Source organism: Bos indicus, chromosome X (genome assembly GCF_029378745.1).
Source record: "Bos indicus isolate NIAB-ARS_2022 breed Sahiwal x Tharparkar chromosome X, NIAB-ARS_B.indTharparkar_mat_pri_1.0, whole genome shotgun sequence".
In the NCBI taxonomy this organism is placed as follows: Eukaryota; Metazoa; Chordata; class Mammalia; order Artiodactyla; family Bovidae; genus Bos; species Bos indicus.
Genome location: NC_091789.1, coordinates 137,065,271 through 137,089,375, shown reverse-complemented (window position 1 = coordinate 137,089,375; position 24,105 = coordinate 137,065,271). Strand labels below are relative to the sequence as shown.

The 24,105-nt window shown below is 40.4% G+C and overlaps 1 pseudogene; it reads right to left on the bottom strand.

Annotated features, from left to right (window-relative positions):
* Window positions 1–24,105, bottom strand: part of LOC109555043 (dual specificity protein phosphatase 18-like) — a 226,765-nt pseudogene that overhangs the window by 32,279 nt on the left and 170,381 nt on the right.

Here is a 24,105-nt window from a genome sequence, read left to right as displayed (position 1 = left end):
TAGTGTATGTTCAGTTCTTCCCCCACCCCCATCTCAAAAAACTTTGGATTGTTTAATCAGGTCCAAACAAGGCCTACTTACTGCATTTACTGATATATAAGATCATTTAGTTTCTGTCTTCACTATTTTGCTTCCTTATCTGCTTTATCAGATAAAGCAGTAAGCACAAGAAAAAAAAATGACCCCCTCCACACCTCCCTTCAAATACACAGAATCTTCCACATTTTAAATGTAAGTTTTTAAAATATTTTCTGCTTCTGTAACTTTAAATTTTATGTATAGCCATGGGTAGAAAAGAGCTGGGCTAAGCAATAGAGTAAGATGCTAGATACATGAGTTTGGATGGAGGGAAAGTAACACCAGCAGTTGTCATCATCTCCATTGTACCTAACACTCACTGAATTTCTGCCTTAAACTATGCACTACACTGGTCATTTTTTATTTTTTGGCTGTGCCCTGCAGCATGTGGGATGCTACTTCTCTGACCGGGGATGGATCCTGCCCCCTCCCCCACCCCCGCCCACAGTGGAAGTGTGGAGTCTAAACCACTGGACCACCAGGGAAATCCCACCATATTATCTTCTATATATATAAGAATCTATGGATGTTTCCCCAAGGGTCAGTTAGGGCTGATTTTCAAATGATCGCTCAAATCAATGGAGACACAAGTATCCACGAATTAAGAGAAAACCAAAGTCATACTCAGATGAACCTTGGGGAAATGTATCCAAAGCTCTTTAATGGAAAGAAGAAAAATTAAATAGCTATGATTTATTGAACTTCCTCTGTGCCAGACACTGCACTTAATGATTTACAAGTATCATCTCTAATCTTCAGGCAACTCTAAGAAGTCAGGCCTACTATTAGTTTTTGGTTCCCTCTGCCCCCTGCCCCATCTGCTGAGAGGTGAGAGGAGAGGAAGCAAAGGCTGGGAGTAACGAGATAAAATCTCTCAGGTACCAGTCCTGTCCTCTGTGTTCTAGTCATATGAAATAGGTGGACTCTTGGCTCAGAGGCAAAAGACACAGGCCAACAATAGCAGTAGCCAGACATCAATTGCACTGATTCCCAAGGCCCAGTTTCCACAGAGATGCAGTGAGGGCCAGGTGATGCCTGAACATGCAGTGAGGAACTCTGAACCTTGGAAATGCAGATCTTTGATAAGAGAGCACTACTAAATCTGCCCTGGGGAGAGACTAATTTCATTACTATTCTGGAAAGCAAGCAAATCTGCCCTCTGCTTTGGAGGAAGACACTATATCTTGTAAGGCTTTTCATTACACAAGCATCCTGTGAAAGACAATCTGCTGATGCCTTTGCTCAGGTGTGCAGAAATGCAAGACACCCATGGAGAATTATCTCCCAAGAAACAAATAATCCAGAAAGGTTTTCACAGGGTCATTTCAGCATTCCAGGTAAATGTAAATGTGGGAACTAAAATTAGGATTGTACATAGTTCTAACCTATTATTTAAATCATCTGGAAAGCAATCACAGAATGTTCATAGCTGCTGCTGGTGCTGCTGCTAAGTCACTTTAGTCGTGTCCGACTCTGTGACCCCATGGACTGTAGCCCTCCAGGCTCCTCTCTCCATGGGATTCTCCAGGAAAGAATGCTGGAGTGGGTTGCCATTTCCTTCTCCTAAGATACCAAAAATGATCCACTTAACATGAAGAAATATAGTAGGTTGCCATTTTCTACTCCAGGGGATCTTTCCAACCCAGGGATTGAAACTGAGTCTCTTAGGTCTCCTGCACTGGCAGGTGGGTTCTTTGCAAGTAGTGCCACCTAGGAAGACCCAGTCAATGCCCAAATAACCCTACTAGGTTCTGCTTTATATATGAGGAAGCCAGGACTCCCATAGATTAAATAGACCTCCTCAGATCACACAGCAGATTGATGGCAAGAACCACAATTTCACATGTAATTCCAAACTATATGAACAGGATTCTTTTGGTCACATTTCGACACATTAAAGTCATCTTGGAAGCTGGGAATTTTCATAAGCTATTAGTAAAAGACTTGGATTTAGTGTCTGAGCCAACAAAATAACACTATTTTTTTTCCAGAATATACACTCTCCAGCCAGAAATTGAGACCTGAAAATACCTTCCCCCAAGTGGAATGGGAAAACATAAGCTGTTACGTTTGTAAAAGCTATTCAATGATACATTATCCTCTAGGAAATCCTCAAATTCTTTTAGTAGTTCCCTGAATACTATGAGGTTCATAATAACTTGTGAATGATACCTGTTGTCCTCATTTTTCTAGTGTCAACAAGGGCCCAGAAAAATTATTTAAGTTACCTCACACGTTAAGAAACAAAATTCAACTAACTAAATTTGAAGATCTAATCAGCTTTATTCAAGGATTCTTTTCTCACTAGTGCTGATTAGGAAATTGTTTTAAAATTTCACAACTGGTAAAGGCTGAAACTGCAGTTAGGTCAGGTATTAAGTCTTCATAGGTCTTAGCATTAGTGACTCCATTTGAGACTTGTTCCTTTACTTGTTTCATTTATGAGGGGGAAAAAGCAACAGGATTATTTATTAATTAATAGGAATCGCCATCCTTTGAATTTTTAAACTACCTTAAAGGTAGAGAGAAAAAATAGGAATTACATCCTAATTATGTTTCCAGCATAAATATCACAGTGTAAGAGCCCCATAGTTTGAAATAAAATATCTTCCTAACAATGTATACAAATTCCAGTTTAAGAAAGTCAAATAATAGGATTGTATAGGAATGAAAGCAGAATTTGCCACCAAAAATATGCCTCTTTGAGATAAGGATTATTTTAAGAAGGTTGGTTTTTAAAGGAAAAACAATAACAACAATAAGAAAACAGCAGACATGGGAAAAGCTCTGAAAACCAAATAGAAGTTACCCTTTAGTAAGAGCAATTTACAGTTATAAGGGGAATCTCCATATGCAAGGGTACCCTTTGAGTACCAAGAAGCGGAGGATCACTAAATCTTTTTTTTTTTATCTTGTGTGAATTTTACTTTTTTTTTTTTTTTTGGCAACCCAATATTTCTTTATTTTTTTTATTTATTTATTTTTTACTTTACAATATTGTATTGGTTTTGCCATACTAGATCTTTAGATGCTCTATCAAGGAAGAAGGCTTAGACTTAAATCTGTATAACATCCTTACCTTTGTTTACTATGTTTTGCCTTGAAAACCTGGTTCTCTCCTTGCCCACCATCTTTTGTTTTTAGCTGGAGATAGTATTGAAGGTTAGAGACAGTGACTCAGTCTTCCTGGGTCTCTCATATATATAAGACACATACATGATACTAAACTTCTGTTTTTCTCCCATTAATCTGTCTTTTATCATGCAATCTCAGCCAAGAATCTAGAAGAGTGAAAGGAAAATTATTTTTCCTCCCTTACAAGAAGATTTAACTCCCAGAGATATTAAAAAATATTAGAAAAACTCAAAATACATAGATCATTTTGACACACTGTTCAATAATATATTTTCACCATTTTTGAGATGTTTACTATTTTTATTCATGTTCTTCACAATTAGCGTATTCCTCATGTCTAAGTCTGATGAGCTCCAAATAAAGTTAAAGACGATCAGCTTTCAGCATGCTTAAGAAGCTATACTGTGTTTGAGATCTAGGCGTCTCTCACTGACATTTTTTTTTAACATGAATCAGTCACAGGTACACATATGTCCCCTCCCTCCTGAACCCCCTCTTCCATCTCCTACCCCATTCCACCCCTCTAGTTGTCACAGAGCTCTGGCTTGAGGTCTGTGTCACACAGCCAATTCCCACTTGCTATTTTACATATGGTAATGTATGTTTCCATACTATTCTCTCACTTCATCCCACTCTTTCCTCTCAATGACATTTTTATAAAAAAATGAAAAAAATGTAATAAAACATTCAAATAATGGTGCAAGCACTGCTGTGCAAAGACAGAGATGCTTCCAAACCTAACTGTTGATGGTACTGAACCAAACTTGGGTGCACCCACGCACACACAGTGAAGCCAATCTCCTGACAATGGGTTGTGGTGAAGGAACGGGCAATGTTTATCACAGGTCACCAAGCAAGGAGATCAGGACAGTTGGTGCTGAAAAAGCTGTCACTTGCAGCAGAGTTTCAGGAAAGCAATTTTAAAGGGCAGGTAAAGGAGATGCGTCCCGTCCCAGGGTACATGATCAGCTCATGCACAATTCTCTGATTGGCGCATGTAAGGTAACAGGACAGTGTCTTGGGGGTTGGGGGATTAACAATATCAATCCTTAGGCACCAGTAGGTCTGGGACTATGTGCTCCTGACCATAGGTAGTTAATTTCTTCCATTTAGTGGTGGTTTTCACATGTGTAAAACAACTCTGGAGATATGCATCAGATACTATTATCTAGGTATTTCAGATAGGAGTTACAGCAAAAGATATGGGGGAGGGGTCTGTCCTGGGATGGCCCCATAGGGTCCTGCTCCTTATAATGAATGACTGGTAGCCCCTATACCTGACAGCTTAAAATACTCGGCTTAAAATTCTCATTTATCACCTGTTCTATGAAAATTTCAATTTGGCTTAGAAAAGGCAATTTAAGAATTTCCCCATGAATTAGCATATGGGATGAATAAAACTCAAATTTCAAAGGTCAGCACAGCCCCAAGGTAAAATACTTCTCAACTTCCCAGATGTGATGGTAGCTAGCAAGCACTGTCTGACTCTCCATGTCCATTCCTCCAGCAAATAGTCCACTGGGACACAGGATATTTTGATTCAGGGTAGCCTTGGAAGCCGAGCAAAGCAATCAATGACTCGCCACTCTTCAGGAAAAATTTTGAGGGCTGTTGGGGAGATAAGCCTGAGAAACTGACCACTACCTCTAGTCCTTTGAAACAGGACAGAGCCAGAGAGGAAGCTGGTGAGGATGAGATGTAACTGGCTAAATAACTACTCCTACTTCAGAAAGAACAGGTCTGAGTTGCACATTTTCTGAGGCATTTAGATATCAGAAATTTGGCTAAGAGCTGTACCTATCAAACCCCCTTCTCCCCTGAGGCGCAAATCTGAGTCAGAAACTCTAAGAATCCCTAGCTGGTTCACAAACCTAAACAGGGGGAGGAGCATCACCTTCAATATTAGAGTACAGGAGCAAAATCTGCTACCCCAAAATGTGTCTCTCTGTCATGAGGATGAACTTATGTTGATTACTATTAAGAAACAAAAGAGATAGGAAGTCTTTCCACCTCCTGTGGGCCAGAATCCCTTAGACAAAATGGAGTAGCCCTCATAGTCAACAAGAGTCCAAAATGCAGTACTTGGGTAAAATCTCAAGAACAACAACAAAAGGATCTCTGTTCATTTCCAAGGCAAACTATTCAATATCACAGTAATCCAAGTCCATGCCCCAAACACTAATGCCGAAGAAGCTGAAGTTGAATGGTTCTATGAAGACCTACAAGACCTTCTAGAACTAACACACAAAGATGCCCTTTTCATCACAGGGGATTGGAATGCAAGAGTAGTAAGTCAAGAGATACTTGGAGTAACAGGCAAGTTTGGCCTTGGAGTACAAAATGAAGCAGAGCAGAGGCTAACAGAGTTTTGCCAAGAGAACTCACTGGTCATAGTAAACACCCTCTTCCAACAACACAGGAGACAACTCTACACATGGACATCACCAGATGGTCAATACCAAATTCTTTGCAGTCAAAGATGGAGAAGCTCTAAACAGTCAGCAAAAACAAGACTGGGAGCTGACTGTGGCTCAGATCATGAACTCCTTATTACTAAATTCAGACTTATATTGAAGAAAGGAGGGAAAATCACTAGACCATTAAGGTGTGACCTAAATCAAATCCCTTATGACTATACAGTGGAAGTGAGAAATAGATTTAAGGGACTATATCTGATAGACAGAGGGCTGGATGAACTATGGACAGAGGTTCATGACATTATACAGGAGACAGGAATCAAGACCATCCCCAAGAAAAAGAAATGCAAAAAGGCAAAAATGGTTGTCTGAGGAGGGCTTATAAATAGCTGAGAAAAGAAGAGAAGTGAAAGGCACAGGAGAAAAGGAAAGATATACACATCTGAATGCAAATTTCCAAAGAATAGCAAGGAGAGATAAGAAAGCCTTCCTAAGTGATTAGTGCAAAGAAACAGAGGGAAAGGACTGTATTTGCAAAGAAATAGAAAGGGAAAGACTAGAGATCTCTTCAAGAAAATTAGAGATACCAAGGGAACATTTCATGCAAAGATGGGCACAATAAAGGACAGAAATGGTATGGACCTAACAGAAGCAGAAGAAATTAAGAAGAGGTGGCAAGAATACACAGAAGAACTATACAAAAATGATCTTAATGACCCAGATAACCACAATGATGTCTGTGAGCCCAGACTCTTGCATCTTTTCATACATAGAAAAGCACTAAATTCCTTAACTAGATATCTGGTTTCCTTTAATTAACAATAATCTCTTGATGTTCAGGCTACCTTCCTTTTGGTGTAAAACTTCTATATAACCTGACTCCTCCCCTCCCCCCTTCTCAGAGCAGCTCTCTCAGGGTTACTTGAGATGCTATCTCATGGCTTGAAATCCTAAAAATTCCCACTGAATAAAACATAACTCTCAACTTTAAGTTATGACTATTTTTTTTAAGTCAACAAAGGATAGAGGAAAATTTCTTCTTCCTCAACACAGGCTAGGTCTCTTTCTTTCAAGGATGAACTAGCCAGAATTAAAAAAAAAAAAAAGAATTGAACATGGAAAGATCAATAAAATTATTTTGCAGCATTAAAAATTGATCATATAGTGGCTATTTTTCAAATGATTGTGGTCCAGCTACTCTGCTGGCATTTTACGTACTTATCTAATTTTCAGAACCTCTCATAAAAAAGAAATTATTATTCCCATTCTGGATGTGAAGAAACTAAAGTTGAGGAAGGACAGCTAAATCTCCCAAAGCCGTGTGACTGGTGAATGGCAAGACTCAGATTCAAATAAAACTGAGTCTCTGCTCCTCATCACAGTCTCAAACCACCTTCCAGGGAACCATGAATTAGTAATTCTCCACACTTCCTCACCCCTTACCTCACCCTTATGGGCTTCCCTGGTGGTTCAGTTGGTAAAGAATCAGCCTGCAATGCGGGAAACCTGGATTCGATCCCTGGGTTGGGAAGATCCCCTGGAGAAGGTAATGGCTACCCACTGCAGTATTCCGGTCTAGAGAATTCCAGGACTATTCCATAGGGTCGCAAAGAGTCAGACACGACTGAACGACTTTCCCTTTCACTTTCCACCTCATTATACAAACAAATTAGGGTGTGGAAGTGGGGGTGAGGGTATCTTGTTAAAATACAGCTTCTAATTCAGGAAATGTGGAGTGAAGACTGAAAATCTGCATTTCTAACAAGATCCCTGGGAATGGTAATACTGCTGGGGCTCAGACCACAGTTTGAGTAGCAAACTGTGAAACATAGGACTGTGGGAAATAGAAGAAAATTGGTCTTTCAAAAAATAAAGAAAATTTGAACTCTCTGAAGTAGGCAATGCATGGTGAAATGAAAGCACAAAAGGCCAGGATGAAAACAGAAGGCACGGAAAAGGCACTGGTGAAGTGAGAGCTGAAAACAACTGAAAAGACTTCAAGGAAGCTACAAAGGCAGAAGTGCCCACCACAGCTAACAAACAGGCAGAATCTATGTTAGAGAACAAACCAATCAAAATGGGTAAGGCCAACCTGAACAGCACTCCCCAAATGACATGAACAAAAGGATGAAAATGATGAAAGATTATAGCTATAGGGACAAAGACACAAGATTCTGCAAACAGATATTGCAAGAGAGAACCAGGATAAAGGGGGCAAACAGTAAACTTGAAGATAAAGTAGAAGAAAATGCTACTACTTAAGCTACTAAGATAAAACACTGGTTCTGAATGGTGAAGGGTCAGCCATCCTCCTGTGGCGGACACTGCTGCTGTCGTGCCTGGTTGCACCTGCACCCACTTCAGAGCCCACCTGCAGCTACAGTGGATGGTCCTGTACCCACTGGCAGTCCCCTGACTCAAGGACCCCTCTCCCTCTGCTACCGAGGAAGCATGTTCAGCCTGTGCACCAGGCAGCCCAGATTCAACACCCCCAGGTCAAATCAATCAAGGAGGGACAGGAGTCAACGGGTAAATGCTCCAGCTTCCCCTTCACAGGCCAGGACAACTCTGAGGGGTCTTCTACACTATCTTCCAGCAGGACTGAGCCCCATCTGCCTACAGCTGAAATATACATATTAACTCACCTTTCTCAGGTTTTTCCCTATTCTATGCCTCATTCCCACTCCCTCACTCGTGCATCCTGGGGTCATTCCCCAATTAGGTGATCTGTTCCCACGTGTTTGTCTTAGGCTATGCTTTTGGGGAAACACAAGCCAAGACATGCCCCAAAGGTGTGTCAGAGGAAAATGCCTAACTGTATTCAAAATGAAAGAAATTCCACATTTAATGATGTGTTAGCTAAAGGGTCAAGTGTTCCCCCTGCCCGCCATTTTAAATTCAGGACATAGGAGGCACTGATGTGGGTGACACCTTTCTTATCCCATCCTTTACACCACTTCCCCCTCTTTGCACTCCACTGTACAAGCTTTATAATACCCAGAGTGTTCTAGAGCATGATTCTTATTCCTGGTCTCCCACTCTAACTCCTCACAAACTAGAACTGTGTCTTAGTTATTAACTGTGTATCCTAAGTACCTAACACAGTACCTTGCATAGAGAAGGCTCATGAAAAGTTCATTAAGTAAGTGCTGGATGAATCACTGAGTCCAAACACTGCTCTGCCACAAACTAGATGTGTGACCTTAGACAACTCACTTAACCAATCTGAATCACAGTTACTTCTGTCTGTAATATGAGAGAATTCAACTCTATGTTCTCTAAAGTCAAGTTATTATATGATTTCAGATAAACAAAATCTCTCCCCATTCCATCATTTTTTAAGCCTGATTAATGAAGCATAAAGCTGACCACACTATTAAAGGAACATTCCAATCTTTTCAAACCATATTAATCTGTAACTACGATGTCTCCTAAAATCTTAGCATTTAAACTCTTTGGGGACTGAAGTAAAATTGTACTGGTACTCTCATTGCCCAAGGTATTGTCTAGACCTATGCTGTCCTATATGGCAATCAGCAGTCCTATGTGGCTACGCACACTTGAAAAGTCCAAAATGTGACAGATACTGGCTTTCAAACATTTAATACCAAAAAAAAAAAAAAAAACTGTAAAATATCTCAACAATTATGTTACATTGATTAAATGTTTAAATGATCGTATTTTGGACTGCTGCTGTTGCTAAGTAGCTTCAGTTGTGTCCGACTCTGTGTGACCCCATAGACGGCAGCCCACCAGGTTCCCCCATCCCTGGGATTCTCCAGGCAAGAACACTGGAGTGGGTTGCCATTTCCTTCTCCAATGCATGAAAGTGAAAAGTGAAATTGAAGTCACTCAGTCGTGTCCGACTCTTAGCGACCCCATGGACTGTAGGCTACCAGGCTCCTCCGTCCATGGGATTTTCCAGGCAAGAGTACTGGAGTGGGGTGCCATTGCCTTATTTTGGACTAAATATTATTAAAATTAATTTTCAGTTCAGTCAGTTGTGTCCAACTCTTTACAACACCATGGACTACAGCACACCAGGCCTCCCTGTCCATCACCAACTCCCAGAGTTTACCCAAACTCATGTCCTTTGAGTCGGTGATGCCATCCAACTATCTCATCCTCTGTCATTCCCTTCTCTTCCTGTCTTCAATCTTTCCCAGCATCAGGGTCTTTTCAAATGAGTCAGCTCTTTGCATCAGGTGGCCAAAGTATTGGAATCTCAGCTTCAACATCAGTCCTTCCAATGGACACTCAGGACTGATCTCCTATAGGATGGACTGGTTGAATCTCCTTGCTGTCCAAGGGATTCTCAAGAGGGGGGTTCAGGATGGGGAACATGTGTCCATCCATGGCGGATACATGTTAATGTATGGCAAAACCAATACAATATTGTAAAGTAAAATAAATAAATAAATAAATAAAAATAAAATTTAAAAAAAAAGAGAGAGAGAGAGACTTCTCCAACACCACAGTTCAAAAGCATCAATTCTTCGGCGCTCAGCTTTCTTAAAGTCCAACTCACACCCATACATTACCACTGGAAAAACCATAGCTTTGACTAGACAGACCTTTGTTGGCAAAGTAATGTCTCTGCTTCTCAATATGCTATCTAGGTTGGTCATAACTTTCCTTCCAAGGAGTAAGTGTCTTTTAATTTCATGGCTGCAATAACCATCTGCAGTGATTTTAGAGCCCCCCCAAAAATAAACTCAGCCACTGTTTACACTGTTTCCCCATCTATTTGCCATGAAGTGATCGGACCAGATGTCATGATCTTCGTTTTCTGAATGTTGAGCTTTAAGCCACCATTTTCAGTCTCCTCTTTCACTTTCATCAAGAGGCTCTTTAGTTCTTCTTCACTTTCTGCCATAAGGGTGGTATTATCTGCATATCTGAGGTTATTGATATTTTCCCCAGCAATCTTGATTCCAGCTTGTGCTTCATCCAGCCCAGTGTTCTTCATGATGTACTCTGCATATAAGTTAAATAAGCAGGGTGATAATATACAGCCTTGACGTACTCCTTTTCCTATTTGGAACAAGTCTTTTGTTTCATGTACAGTTCTAACTGTTGCTTCCTGACCTGCATACAGGTTTCTCAAGAGGCAGGTCAGGTGGTCTGGTATTCCCATCTCTTTCAGAATTTTCCACAGTTTGTTGTGATCCACACAAAGGCTTTGTCATAGTCAATAAAGCAGAAATAGATGTTTTTCTGGAACTCTCTTGCTTTTTCGATGATCCAACAGATGTTGGCAATTTGATCTCTGGTTCCTCTGCCTTTTCTAAAACCAGCTTGAACATCTGGAAGTTCACAGTTCATATACTGTTGAAGCCTGGCTTGGATAATTTTGAGCATTACTTTGCTAGCATGTGAGATGAGTGCAATTGTGCAGTAGTTTGAGCATTCTTTGGCATTGCCTTTCTTAGGGATTGGAATGAAAACTGACCTTTTCCAGTCCTGTGGCCACTGCTGAGTTTTCTAAATTTGCTGGCATATTGAGTGCAGCAGCACTTTTACAGCATCATCTTTTAGGATTTGTTATAGCTCAATTGGAATTCCATCACCTCCACTAGCTTTGTTCATAGTGATGCTTCCTAAGGCCCACTGGACTTCACATTCCAGGATTTCTGGCTCTAGGTGAGTGATCACACCATCATGATTATCTGGGTCATGAAGATCTTTTTTGTATAGTTCTTCTGTGTATTCTTGCCACCTCTTCTTAATATCTTCTGCTTCTGTTAGGTCCACACCATTTCTGTCCTTTATTGAGCCCATCTTTGCATGAAATGTTCCCTTGGTATCTCTAGTTTTCTTGAAGAGATCTCTAGTCTTTCCCATTCTATTGTTTTCCTCTATTTCTTAGCATTGATCACTGAGGAGGTCTTTCTTATCTCTCCTTGCTATTCTTTGGAACTCTGCATTCAAATGGGTATATCTTTCCTTTTTTCCTTTGCTTTTCACTTCTCTTCTTTTCACAGCTATTTGTAAGGCCTCCTCAGACAGCCATTTTGCTTTTTTTGCATTTCTTTTTCTTGGGTATGGTCTTGATCCCTGTCTCCTGGGCAATGGCATGAACCTCTGTCCATAGCTCATCAGGCACTCTGTCTATTAAATCTAGTCCCTTAAATCTATTTCTCACTTCCACTGTATAATTGTTAGGGATTTGATTTAGGTCATACCTGAATGGTCCTGTGGTTTTCCCTACTTTCTTCAATTTCAGTCTGAATTTGGCAATAAAGGGGTTCATGATCTGAGCCACAGTCAGCTCCTGGTCTTGTTTTTGCTGACTGTATAGAGCTTCTCCATCTTTGGCTTCAAAGAATATAATCAATCTGATTTCAGTGTTGACCATCTGGTGATGTCCATGTGTAGAGTCTTCTCTTGTGTTGTTGGAAGAGGGTGTTTGCTATGACCAGTGCGTTCTCTTGGCAAAACTCTATTAGCCTTTGCCCTGCTTCATTTCATACTCCAAGGCCAAATTTTCCTGTTACTCCAGGTGTTTCTTGACTTCCTACTTTTGCATTCCAGTCCCCTATAAGGAAAAGGACATCTTTTTTGGGTGTTAGTTCTAAAAGGTCTTGTAGGTCTTCATAGAACCGTTCAACTTCAGCTTCTTCAGCATTACTGGTCGGGGCATAGACTTGGATTGTGGTGATATTGAATGGTTTGCCTTGGAAACAAACAGAGATCATTCTGTCGTTTTTGAGATTGCATCCAAGTACTGCATTTCGGACTCTTTTGTTGACCATGATGGCCACTCCATTTCTTCTGAGGGATTCCTGCCTGCAGTAGTAGATATAATGGTCATCTGAGTTAAATTCACCCATTCCAGTCCATTTTAGTTTGCCGATTCCTAGAATGTTGACATTCACTCTTGCCATCTCCTATTTGACCACTTCCAATTTGCCTTGATTCATGGACCTAACATTCCAGGTTCCTATGCAATATTGCTCTTTACAGCATTGGACCTTGCTTCCATCATCAGTCACATCCACAATTGGGTGTTGTTTTTGCTTTGGCTTCATCTCTTCATTCTTTCTGGAGTGATTTCTCCACTGATCTCCAGTAACATATTGGGCACCTACTGACCTGGGGAGTTTCTCTTTCAGTATCCTATCATTTTGCCTTTTCATACTGTTCATGGGGTTCTCAAGGCAAGAATGCCGAAGTGGTTTGCCATTCCCTTCTCCAGTGGACCACATTTTGGCAGAACTCTCCACCATGACCCGTCCATCTTGGGTGGCCCTACATGGCATGGCTCATAGTTTCATTGAGTTAGACAAGGCTGTGGTCCATGTGATCAGATTGAAAACCACAATCACAGAAAACTAACCAATCTGTCTGCCCTCTGTTAGAGAAGGATAAGAGGCTTATGAAAGCTTCCTGATGGGAGAGACTGACTGAGGGGGAAACTGGGTCTTGTTCTGATGCATGGGGCCATGCTTAGTAAATCTTTAATCCAAAGTTTCTGTTGATGGGTGGAGCTGTGTTCCATCCCTGCTCTTTACTGGGGCCAAACTATGGTGGAGGTAATGAAGATAATGGCCACCTCCTTCAAAAGATCCCATGCATGCACTGCTACACTCAGTGCCCCCAGCCCTGCAGCAGGCCACCATCGACCCACACCTCCATGGGAGAATCCTGGACACTCACAGGCAAGTCTGGGTCAGTCTCTTGTGGGGCCACTGCTCCTTTCTCCTGGTGCACAAGGTTCTGTTTGTGCCCTCCAAGAGTCTATTTCCCAGTCCTGTGTAAGTTCTGGCAGCTCTATGGTGGGGTTAATGGCGACCTCCTCCAAAAGGGCTTATACCACACCCAGGGCTCTTGCACCCAGAGTCCCTGTCCCTGCGGCAGTCCACTACTGACCTGTACGTCCACAGGAGATGCTCAAACACAGTTCTGTCCCAGTCTCTGTGGGGTCCCTGGGTCCTGGTGTGCACGAGGTTTGTTTGAGCCCTCTTAGCATCTCTGGTGGGAATGAGGTCTGATTCTAAACATGAATTTGCCCCTCCTACCATCTTGCTGGGGCTTCTTCTTTGCCCTTGGACGTGGGGTATCTCCTCACAGCCGCTCCAGCACCTACCATCTTACTGGGGTTTCTCTGACCTTGGATGTGGGGTATCTCCTCACAGCCAGTCCATCAAAGCGCAGCTGCTGCTCCTGATCTTGGATGTGGGGAATCTCTTCAAATTAATTTTACCTATTTCTTTTTACTTTTTTATTGTAGCTACGAGAACATCTAGCATGAAGACAGTTTAGTGACTCATTCTATTTCTACTGGGCAGTGCTGATTTAGAAGGTATCAGAAATAGAAAGATGAGTGGCTTAGTCTCTGAGCTTTAAAATTACTTCAGTATAGTGGAGAGAGAAATGTAGAGAAGGAACAGATCCAGAAGTAACTAACAGAAGACAGAGCAACTGTGAGACAAAACAATAGAGAGACAAAGTGCTACCCAAGTGAAGGGGAGGGAATCATTCCATCATTGGGTCTCACTTGGAGGGGGATTTGGGGAGGGGGGGTGGCGGGTGAATTTCCTACATAGAAAATTACCCTGCTGTATTGTGGCATCATTTTTCTCACAGAGATTTGCATACTATCACAGTAGGCATTTGCTAACAGTTGCAGAGGAATCAGAGAAAATCAACCCAAAGCTAGTCTCAAAGATATTATTGTCCTTAAAATGCTCTGAGAACAGCAAAAACAAATCTTGTTTTTATTTCTTGCCTGTGGTGTTAAAATCTATTCAAAGATGTGATGATACAAATTCTCCAAAATAAAGGGTTACAGCTTGACTTTCCCTGTACTCCTCTAAAAAGACAAATTATTCACAGTGCAATCTCTTGAATTGGCTAAATGGTCTTTCGAATAAACATATTGAGAGATGGGTCTCCCCAGTGCTTATAAATTTCTCCAGTCCCTTAATGAGTGTATCACTGTGACTCCATGACAATTGGATGGAAAATGAAAAATGTGATGTGGAGCAGAGTTGGCTGGGGTGGGTTTAACAGTCATTCACTTTGTAATGCCAACTTTGCAATGATGTTATGCAATAGCAAGTGAGATCTAAAGGCAGAAAACAGAATTCTACCTCTAACAATCCAATAGCTAACATGTAAAAGAATGAACTCGGAACACTCTCTAACACCATACACAAAAATAAACTCAAAACCAATTGAAGACCTAAATGTAAGAAAGATACTATAAAACTCCTAGAGGAAAACATAGGCAGAACACTCCTTGACATAACTTGCAGCAAAATTTTGAAGCCATCTCTTAGAGTAATGGAAATAAAAACAAAAATAAAGAAATGGGACCTAATCAAATTTACAAGCTTTTGCATAGCAAAGGAAACCATAAACAAAAAGATAACCTACAGAATAGGAGAAAATATTTGCAAATGATACAAACAACAAGGGATTAACCTCAAACAGCTCATAAAACTCAGTATCAAAAATACAAACAACCCAATCAAAAAATGAGATCTAAATAAATATTTCTCTAAAGAAGATCTACAGATGGCCAACAGTCACATGAAAAGATGCTCAACATCACTAATTATTAAAGAAATGCATATCAAAACTACAATGAGGTATCACCTCATACCAATCAATGGCCATCATCCAAAAGCCTACAAATAATAAATGCTGGAGAGGGCATGGAGAAAAGGGAAACTTCCTACACTGTTGGTAGGAATGTAAACTGGTATAGCTAACTATGGAGAACCCCCATTCCTTAAAAACTAAAACCAGGTTGAGCATGAAAAGAAAGTGAAGAAAGTGAAGTCGCTCAGTCATGTCTGACACTTTGTGACCCCATGGACTGTAGCCTACCAAGCTCCTCTGTCCATGGGATTTTCCAGGCAATAGTACTGGAGTGGATTCCCATTTCCTTCTCCAGGGGATCTTCCTGACCTGGGGATCAAACCCAGGTCTCCCGCACTGTAGACAGACTTTACCATTTGAGCCACCAGGTTGAGCATATAATCCTGCAGTTCCACTCCTGGGCATATATTTAGACTAAACCATAATTTGAAAAGATACATGCACCCCAATGTTCACAGCAGCACTATTTACAATAGCCAAGACATGGAGGCAGCCTCTACAGAAGTCCATTGACAGGTGAATGGATAAAGGTGTGTTATATGTGTGTATGTGTATCTATCTATATAAAATGGAATACTGCTCAGTCATAAAAGAATGAAATAATGCCACTTGCAGCAACATGGATGAACCTAGAGATTATTGTACTAAGTGAAGTAAGCCAAACTGAGAAAGACAAATATATGATATCACTTATATGTGGACTCTTAAAAAAACAAAAAAGATACAAATGAACTTACATACAAATGGAAACAGACCCACAGACATAGAAAACAAAGTTATGATTACCAAAGGAGGAAAGGGGGTGGGGTGAGGGATAAATTAGGAGCATGCGATTAACATATACACACTACTATATGTAAAATAGAGAACCAATAAGGACCTACTATATAGCACAAGGAACTATACTCAGTGTTTTATAATAACCTATAAGGGAAAATAATCTGAAAAAGTATATATGTATTTTTTCATACACACACACATACATCACTTTGCTGTTCACCTGAAACTAACACAGCATTGTAAATCAACTATACCTCAATAAAAAAATAATTCAAACAAACAACAATTCAATAGCTATTCCCTCTTTTCCTTCCTAATTCTGCTTTTACTGGAAGAGGCAGTATGCCCAGCTAAAAACTTCATTCCCCAGCCTCTCTTGGAGACAGGATGACCAGATGACTCAATTGAGGCTGGTGACGTACAGGAGGAAGTTGAGCAAGGCATACTCAGAGAGGGCATCCTCCAATGTGCACTCCCTGTTTTGCCCTTCTTCGTGCCAGCAATGTGGGCACAGAGGGAGCAGGGAATAGCTGACTACCACACCCCCGCCCCACCAGCAGCAATCACACACTGAGGATGGCTGACAAAAGAGCTAGAGTTTAGAGCCTGGGGGTCCTTATGCAGCCACCAGCCCTAGACTGTCCAATTCCAGGTTCTTTGTTATGTGAAAAGAACTAAATATTTGCTGAAGCTACACTGGTGAAGGTACAGCAACCAATGATTACAGCTTCTTTGTGTTGTTGGTAATTTTCACCAATTGTGTTGATGTGTGTGATCTACCAACCCAACATTAATGGCCATGAAATGTCCATCATTACTGCTTAATGGATCATATAACCTAAAAAAATAAAACACATAAACTACAAAAAGGTTATAGTGTGACATGGGTGTGACGTGTGGCTTTCCTAGTCCAGCATTGTGACAGACTGTATTCACTAACACATCTTAAGAGCCTGAGGATGATAACAAGCTGTCAACTTGCTATTGACCAGGCACTCTTTTCAATGTATTATATATATTATGCATTTAATCCCTGGATGAACTCTGTGACAAAAGTAGTTATTTTTCCTATGATACAGAGGAGGGGAAGGGAGACATATGTGCCCCAACCCCCAAATACTAAGCAGAAGATTCATCAGAATTCAAATCTGTGTCAGCTGATGCTAGGTCTGACTTTCTACTACCCATATTTGATTACTTCCTCCTCTCAAAGAGCCCAAAATTCTTTCCTCAATGATGCTTTAAATGCCTAGGGTGACCATTCTTTTTTTTAAATTGAAGTACAGTTGACTTTCAATATTATATTAGTTTCAGGTATACAATGTACATTATACCCTACACAAAATTATTATAAAATAATGACTATATTCCTTGTGGACCATTCTCTCTTAAAAAACAAAACAAAATAAAACTGTCTACTGTTTTAATGCCTTGAAGCTATTTACAATTTTACTCAGTGCTACTTCTCCTGGCTTCTCGTGGTATGTTTCAAAACCATCACCGGCACCACAGACAAGGTCACCCAGGATGTATCTCCAGCCAGTGGTGGACAAGACCTAAAATAACAATACATACTCCTTGACTCAGAACAGGCCAGTTTATATCTACCGTTCCCGTGTCCTGTCAAGTTCAGCATTTGTTCTGGATTTTTCATTTTTAATGAAGTTAATCTGTTTTTTGACAGCTTCTTTGAGATATCTCTGACATTTTAAATTATATGTATTTAAGGTATCCAATTTGATGTTTTGGTATACCTCTATCTTGTGAAAAGATCACCACATCAAGCTAATTAACATGTCCATCATCTCAGCATAGTTATCAATGTGTGTGTGTTGAGAAGATTTAAGATCTATCCTTTTAGCAAATTTCAAGTATACAATATTGTTAACTATCCTCACTGTTCTGTACATTAGACCTCTAGAATTTATTCACTTTGCATAATGGAAACATTGCACCCTTTGACCAATCTCACCCCATTTCTACCCTCCCCTCATGTCCTAGCAAACATCATTCTACACTCCACTTCTATGTATTTGACTATTTTACAAGTAATATTGTTAAAAGATGTATTTATATAAGCTGAATGAATTTAGTAGACTTCTTATTGTGTAATTCCAGCTTCTGAAATGGTCTCCTGTAGTAGTGTGTGAGACCCAAAGGCAGCGAAAAGAATTCACCATTTAACAAGTGATTAAGTACTAAATATGGCTACTAATAACCAACTGCTTCTTTTCCAGTCTTCTCCAGACACAGATTTATCACTACCACCCTTTGAAGGACAGCATGCGCAGAACCACCTGATAAAATGAAGTGCTCTCAGACTAGTACATCTAAGGACAGACAGGACATCAGTTATCTGTTACTGTTTAACAAACCACCCTAAAACTTCATGACTTAAAACAACTACCATTTTGTTTGCTCATGAGTCTGTGTGCAAGGGACATGGGCTGGGCTGAGCTAAACAATTCCTCTGCTGGTCTAGTCTGGGGTTATTCATGTGGGTACAGTCATATCACTAGATGATCTAGACGGTGGTATCAAATATTTTGCTCTTGGGATCCCTTTACACACTTAAAAATTGTTGAGGACCACAAAGAGCTTTCATTTAACTGGATTATAGTTATAGATGCTCACCATATTAAAAAACAGAATTTTTTAAAACATGAATACATAAGCATGAATTGTCTATTAACCATCAGAACAATGATGTGATCACACATCACATAGCCTCTGGAAAATTCAAATACACACTTGTGAGTGAAGGAAAGCAAAGAAGGCACATGTCTTAGGATTACTATGAAAATAGTTTTGATCTCATGGATCCCCTGAAAGGGCCTCAGGGATCACCAAAAGTCATCAGACCACACTCTGAGAACTGCTGGCCTAAGATAATCTCATTCATATGTCTGAAAATTGGTACCAGCTGACAGCTGGGCCTCTCTCTCACTGTTGTGCTGTTGTGCCAGGTCACTTCAGTTGTGTCCGACTCTTTGCAAACTCACGAACTGTAGCCCACTCCAGGGGATCTTTCCAACACAGGGATTGAACCCACATCTCTTATGTTTCCTGTGTTGGCAGGCAGATTCTTTACCACTAGCGCCACCTGGTAAGCCCTCTCTCTCATTATATGGGCTCTAATTCACCCAGCCATGGTGATCTCAGGGCAGCAAACAGAGTAGAAGAGGAAGCTATAAAGGGTCTTGGAGCCTTAATCAGCAATCCCTCAAGGATGCTTCCACTACTTTCTATTGGTCAAAACAAACCACAGGACTATCCCAGATTCAAACTATTCCAGAGAGGAAGTAGGATCTACCTCTTGATGGAAGAAGTGCAAAGATATGGTCTTCTTGGCAAACGATCTCCCTCAGACAGCTGACCCCTTAAAGAACATGGTGGCCATAGGACAAACTTTTGACACTGCAGACTCAGCTAGTCACACGAGCCATCTGGTAGTACACAGTCTGTTATCAGCCTGAGAAATACACAAATGAGCTAGGTTACCGCTTATTGGTGTTGGTGGGAACACAAGACAATTTAGGTTAAGACTATATGAAATATGTGTGGAAAATAAAGGCTGGGCAATAATCCTTTCATAGAGTATGTGGAAAATAGTTGGAATATTTTTCCTTTTTAATTGTACTCCTGTCATTTACTGTATGGGATAAATCTCAAACATTTATTTGTTTTATTGTTTGGCAAAGCTTTTCTTACTTTGCAGCAATGAGCTAATAAAAAGGTTTGATGAAACATTAAATACTGAATTTCCTTTCCTCAAGTAAGGTATTGACTAAGTGCAATATGCACAAAATATTTGTTAACATTTACCATCTACAATGGGGGTCCTTACGACATAATTTTCCATGTGAAAACCAGAAGATCAAACCTACTACAGAGGCATCAGTATCTCTTCAAAATTTGCCATTTTAAAAAGCCTGTAGCTGAAAATAATTTAATACAAGCAGCTGCCAAAGGTCTGAGGACCTGCAGCGAGGCTGTTCATTTTGACCAAATGACAACTTTTCATTTGTTCATTTTCAATTCCAAATGTTCTGGTGCACATAACATCACAGCTATTGTGTCAAGTCAATTAGAAGAAAAGAATTCCCAATTAAATGATGCCAGATTTATATCAATGGTATCAGATGATTCAAATGGAAAAATCAGTTAATACCAGTGACAATTATACAACTTTATTTTTCATCCATTTTATGAAAATGAAGTAAAGCTCAATTCATTCTGCTGAAAGTGAAAGAGCTGATGCTGTGAACAGCAGTACACATTCAGTTATAAAGCTCAACATGAAAGGCACAGGTATTTATTCTTATGTGAAATATTTACTTTTTATTTTGTGCAGGACAGTGATGTGATACAAATGATGGCCTTACTTCATACATAAACCTATGGGAGGGGCAGCCCCAAGGTGGTGGAGGAATAGGACGGGGAGACCACTTTCTCCCCAACAAATTCATCAAAAGATCATTTGAATGCTGAGCAACTTCTACAAAAAAAAACTTCTGAACAATGTCAGAGGAAAACAGGCACCCAGAAAGGCAGCCCAATCTCTTCAAAAGGAGGGATTTTATTACTGGCTTGATTCCTCTCTCCCCTTTTGACTCTCCCTTTTCTCCTCCAGGTCACCTCTATCTCCTTCCTCCCTCTTCTCTTCTCTATGTAACTCTGTGAATCTCTCTCGGTGTTCCAGGCTGTGGAGGGCACTTAGGGATTTGATTTCTGGCTCGACTGCTCTCTCCCCTTTTTACTCCCCCTTTTCTCCTCCTAGTCACCTCTACCTCTCTCCTCCCTCTTCTCTTCTCTATATAACTCTGTGGATCTCTCTGGGTATTCCTGGCTGTAGAGAATTGTTTCACCAACAAACCTAGGGGTTTTATCTTCTATACTGCATGAATGGAAAAGTCTTGAGGTTACTGTAAGAGAAGGACCAAAAGCCAGAGGCAGGGGGCTTAACTCCAAAACTTTAGAACATCAGAGAACTCCTGACTCCAGGGAACATTAATAGACAAGAGCTCACCCAAAAGTCTCCATACCTACACTGAAACCAAGCTCCACCCAAGAGCCAACAAGATCCAGTGCAAGACACACCATGCTAATTCGCCAGCAAAACAGGAACACAACCCTGAATATTAAAAGACGGGCTGTCCAAAGCCATGCCAAACCCATAGAAACCCCAAAACACACTAATGGACACTTTAATTGCACTCCAGAAAGAAGAGATCCAGCTCCACCCACCAGAACACAGATGCAAGCTCCCCCAACCAGGAAACCTTGACAAGTCATTATTGGTCCAACCCCACCCATGGAGAGTAGACTCCACAATTAAGAGGAACCACAAACTTCCAGCCTGCAGAAAGGGCACCCCAAGCACAGCAATCTAAACAAAATGAAAAGGCAGAGAAACATTCAGCAGGTGAAGGAACATGATAAAAACCCACCAAACCAAAGAGGAGGAGATAGGGAGTCTACCTGAAAAAGAATTTAGAATAAATGATAGTAAAGATGATCCAAAATCTTGAAAACAAAATGGAGTTACAGGTAAATAGACTAGAGACAAGGATCGAGAAGATGCAAGAATGTTTAACAAGGACCTAGAAGAAATAAAGAAGAATCAATCAATAATGAATAATGCAATAACTGAGATCAAAAGCACTCTGGAGGGAACCAACAGTAGAATAACTGAGGCAGAAGAGAGGATAAGTGAAATGGAAGATAGAATGGTGGAAATAAATGAAGCAGGGAGGAAAAAAGAAAAAAGAATTAAAAGAAATGAGGACAACCTCAGAGACCTCTGGGACAATGTTAAACACCCCAACATTCAAATCACAGCTGTCCCAGAAGAAGAAGACAAAAAAAAAAAAAAAAAAAGGCATGAGAAAATATCTGAGGAGATAATAGTCAAAAACGTCCCTAATATGGGGAAGGAAATAGCCACCCAAGTCCAAGAAACCCAGAGAGTCCCAGACAGGATAAACCCAAGGCAAAACACCCCAAGATACATATTAATCAAACTAATAAAGATTAAACCAAAGAGCAAATATTAAAAGCAGCAAGGGAAAAGCAACAAATAACACACAAGGGAATACCCATATGGATAACAACTGATCTTTCAGTAGAAACTCTTCAGGCCAGAAGGGAATGGCAGAACATACTTAAAGTGATGAAAGAGAAAAACCTACAACCAAGAATACTCTACCCAGTAGGGATCTCATTGAGATACGAGACCGAAATCAAAAGCTTTATAGACAAGCAAAAGCTGAGAGAATTCATCACCACCAAACCAGCTCTTCAACAAATGCTAAAGGATCTTCTTTAGACAGGAAACAAAGTAAAGGTTTATAAAAACAAACCCAAAACAACAAAGTAAATGGTAACAGGATCCTCAGATCAGATCAGTTGCTCAGTTGTGTCCAACTCTTTGCGACCCCATGAATCGCAGCATGCCAGGCCTCTCTGTCCATCACCAACTGCCGGAGTTCACTCAGACTCACGTCCATCGAGTCAGTGATGCCATCCAGCCATCTTATCCTCTGTCGTCCCCTTCTCCTCCTGCCCCCAATCCCTCCCAGCATCAGAGTCTTTTCCAATGAGTCAACTCCTCGCATGAGGTGGCCAAAGTACTGGAGTTTCAGCTTTAGCATCATTCCTTCCAAAGAAATCCCAGGGCTGATCTCCTTCAGAATGGACTGGTTGGATCTCCTTGCAGTCCAAGAGACTCTCAAGAGTCTTCTCCAACACCACAATTCAAAAGCATCAATTCTTTGGCGCTCAGCTTTCTTCACAGTCCAACTCTCACATCCATACATGACCACAGGAAAAACCATAGCCTTGTCTAGATGAACCTTTGTTGGCAAAGTAATGTCTCTGCTTTTCAATATGCTATCTAGGTTGGTCATAACTTTCCTTCCAAGGAGTAAGTGTCTTTTAATTTCATGGCTGCAATCACCATCTGCAGTGATTTTGGAGCCCAGAAAAATAAAGTCTGACACTGTTTCCACTGTTTCCCCATCTATTTCCCATGAAGTGATGGGACCGGATGCCATGATCTTCATTTTCTGAATGTTGAGCTTTAACAACTTATCAACAATTACCTTAAATGTAAATGGGTTAAATGCTCCAACCAAAAGACAAAGACTGGCTGAATGGATATAAAAAAAGACTCCTATAAATGCTGTCTACAAGAGACCCACCTCAAATCTAGGGATGCATACAGGCTGAAAGTGAAGGACTGGAGAAAGATATTTCAAGCAAATGAGGACCAAAAGAAAGCAGGAGTAGCAATACTTATATCACATAAAATAGACTTTGAAATAAAGACTGTGATAAGAGACAAAGAAGGACACTACATAATGATCAAAGGATCAATCCAAGAAGAAGATACAACAATTATAAGCATATATGCACCCAACATAGGAGCACCTCAATACGTAAGGCAAATGCTAACAAGTATGAAAGGAGAAATTAACAGTAACACAATAATACTGGGGAACTTTTTAATACCCAACTCACACCTATGGATAGATAAACCAAACAGAAAATTAGAAAGAAAACACAAGCTCTAAATGATACATTGGACCAATTAGACCTAATTGATATATATAGGGCATTTCACCCCAAAACAATGGAATTCACATTTTTTTCAAGTGCACATGGAACATTCTCCAAGACAGATCATATCCTGGGCCATAAATCTAGCCTTGATAATTTTTAAAAAATTGAAATCATTTCAAGCATCTTTTCCAATCACAATGCGATAAGATTAGATGTCAACTACAGGGGGAAAAAAAAACAACATTAAAACTACAAACATATGGAGGCTAAACTACACACTTCTGAATAACCAAAAGATCATGGAAGAATCAAAAAGGAAATCAAAATATGCACTGAAACAAATGAAAATGAAGACACAACAACCCAAAACCTTTGGGATTCAGTAAAAGCAGTGCTAAAAGGGAGGTTCATAGCAATACAAGCCTACCTCAAGAAATAAGAGAAACATAAAATAAACAACCTAACTTTACACCTAAAGCAACTAGAAAAAGAAGAAATGAAGAACCCCAGGGTTAGTAGAAGG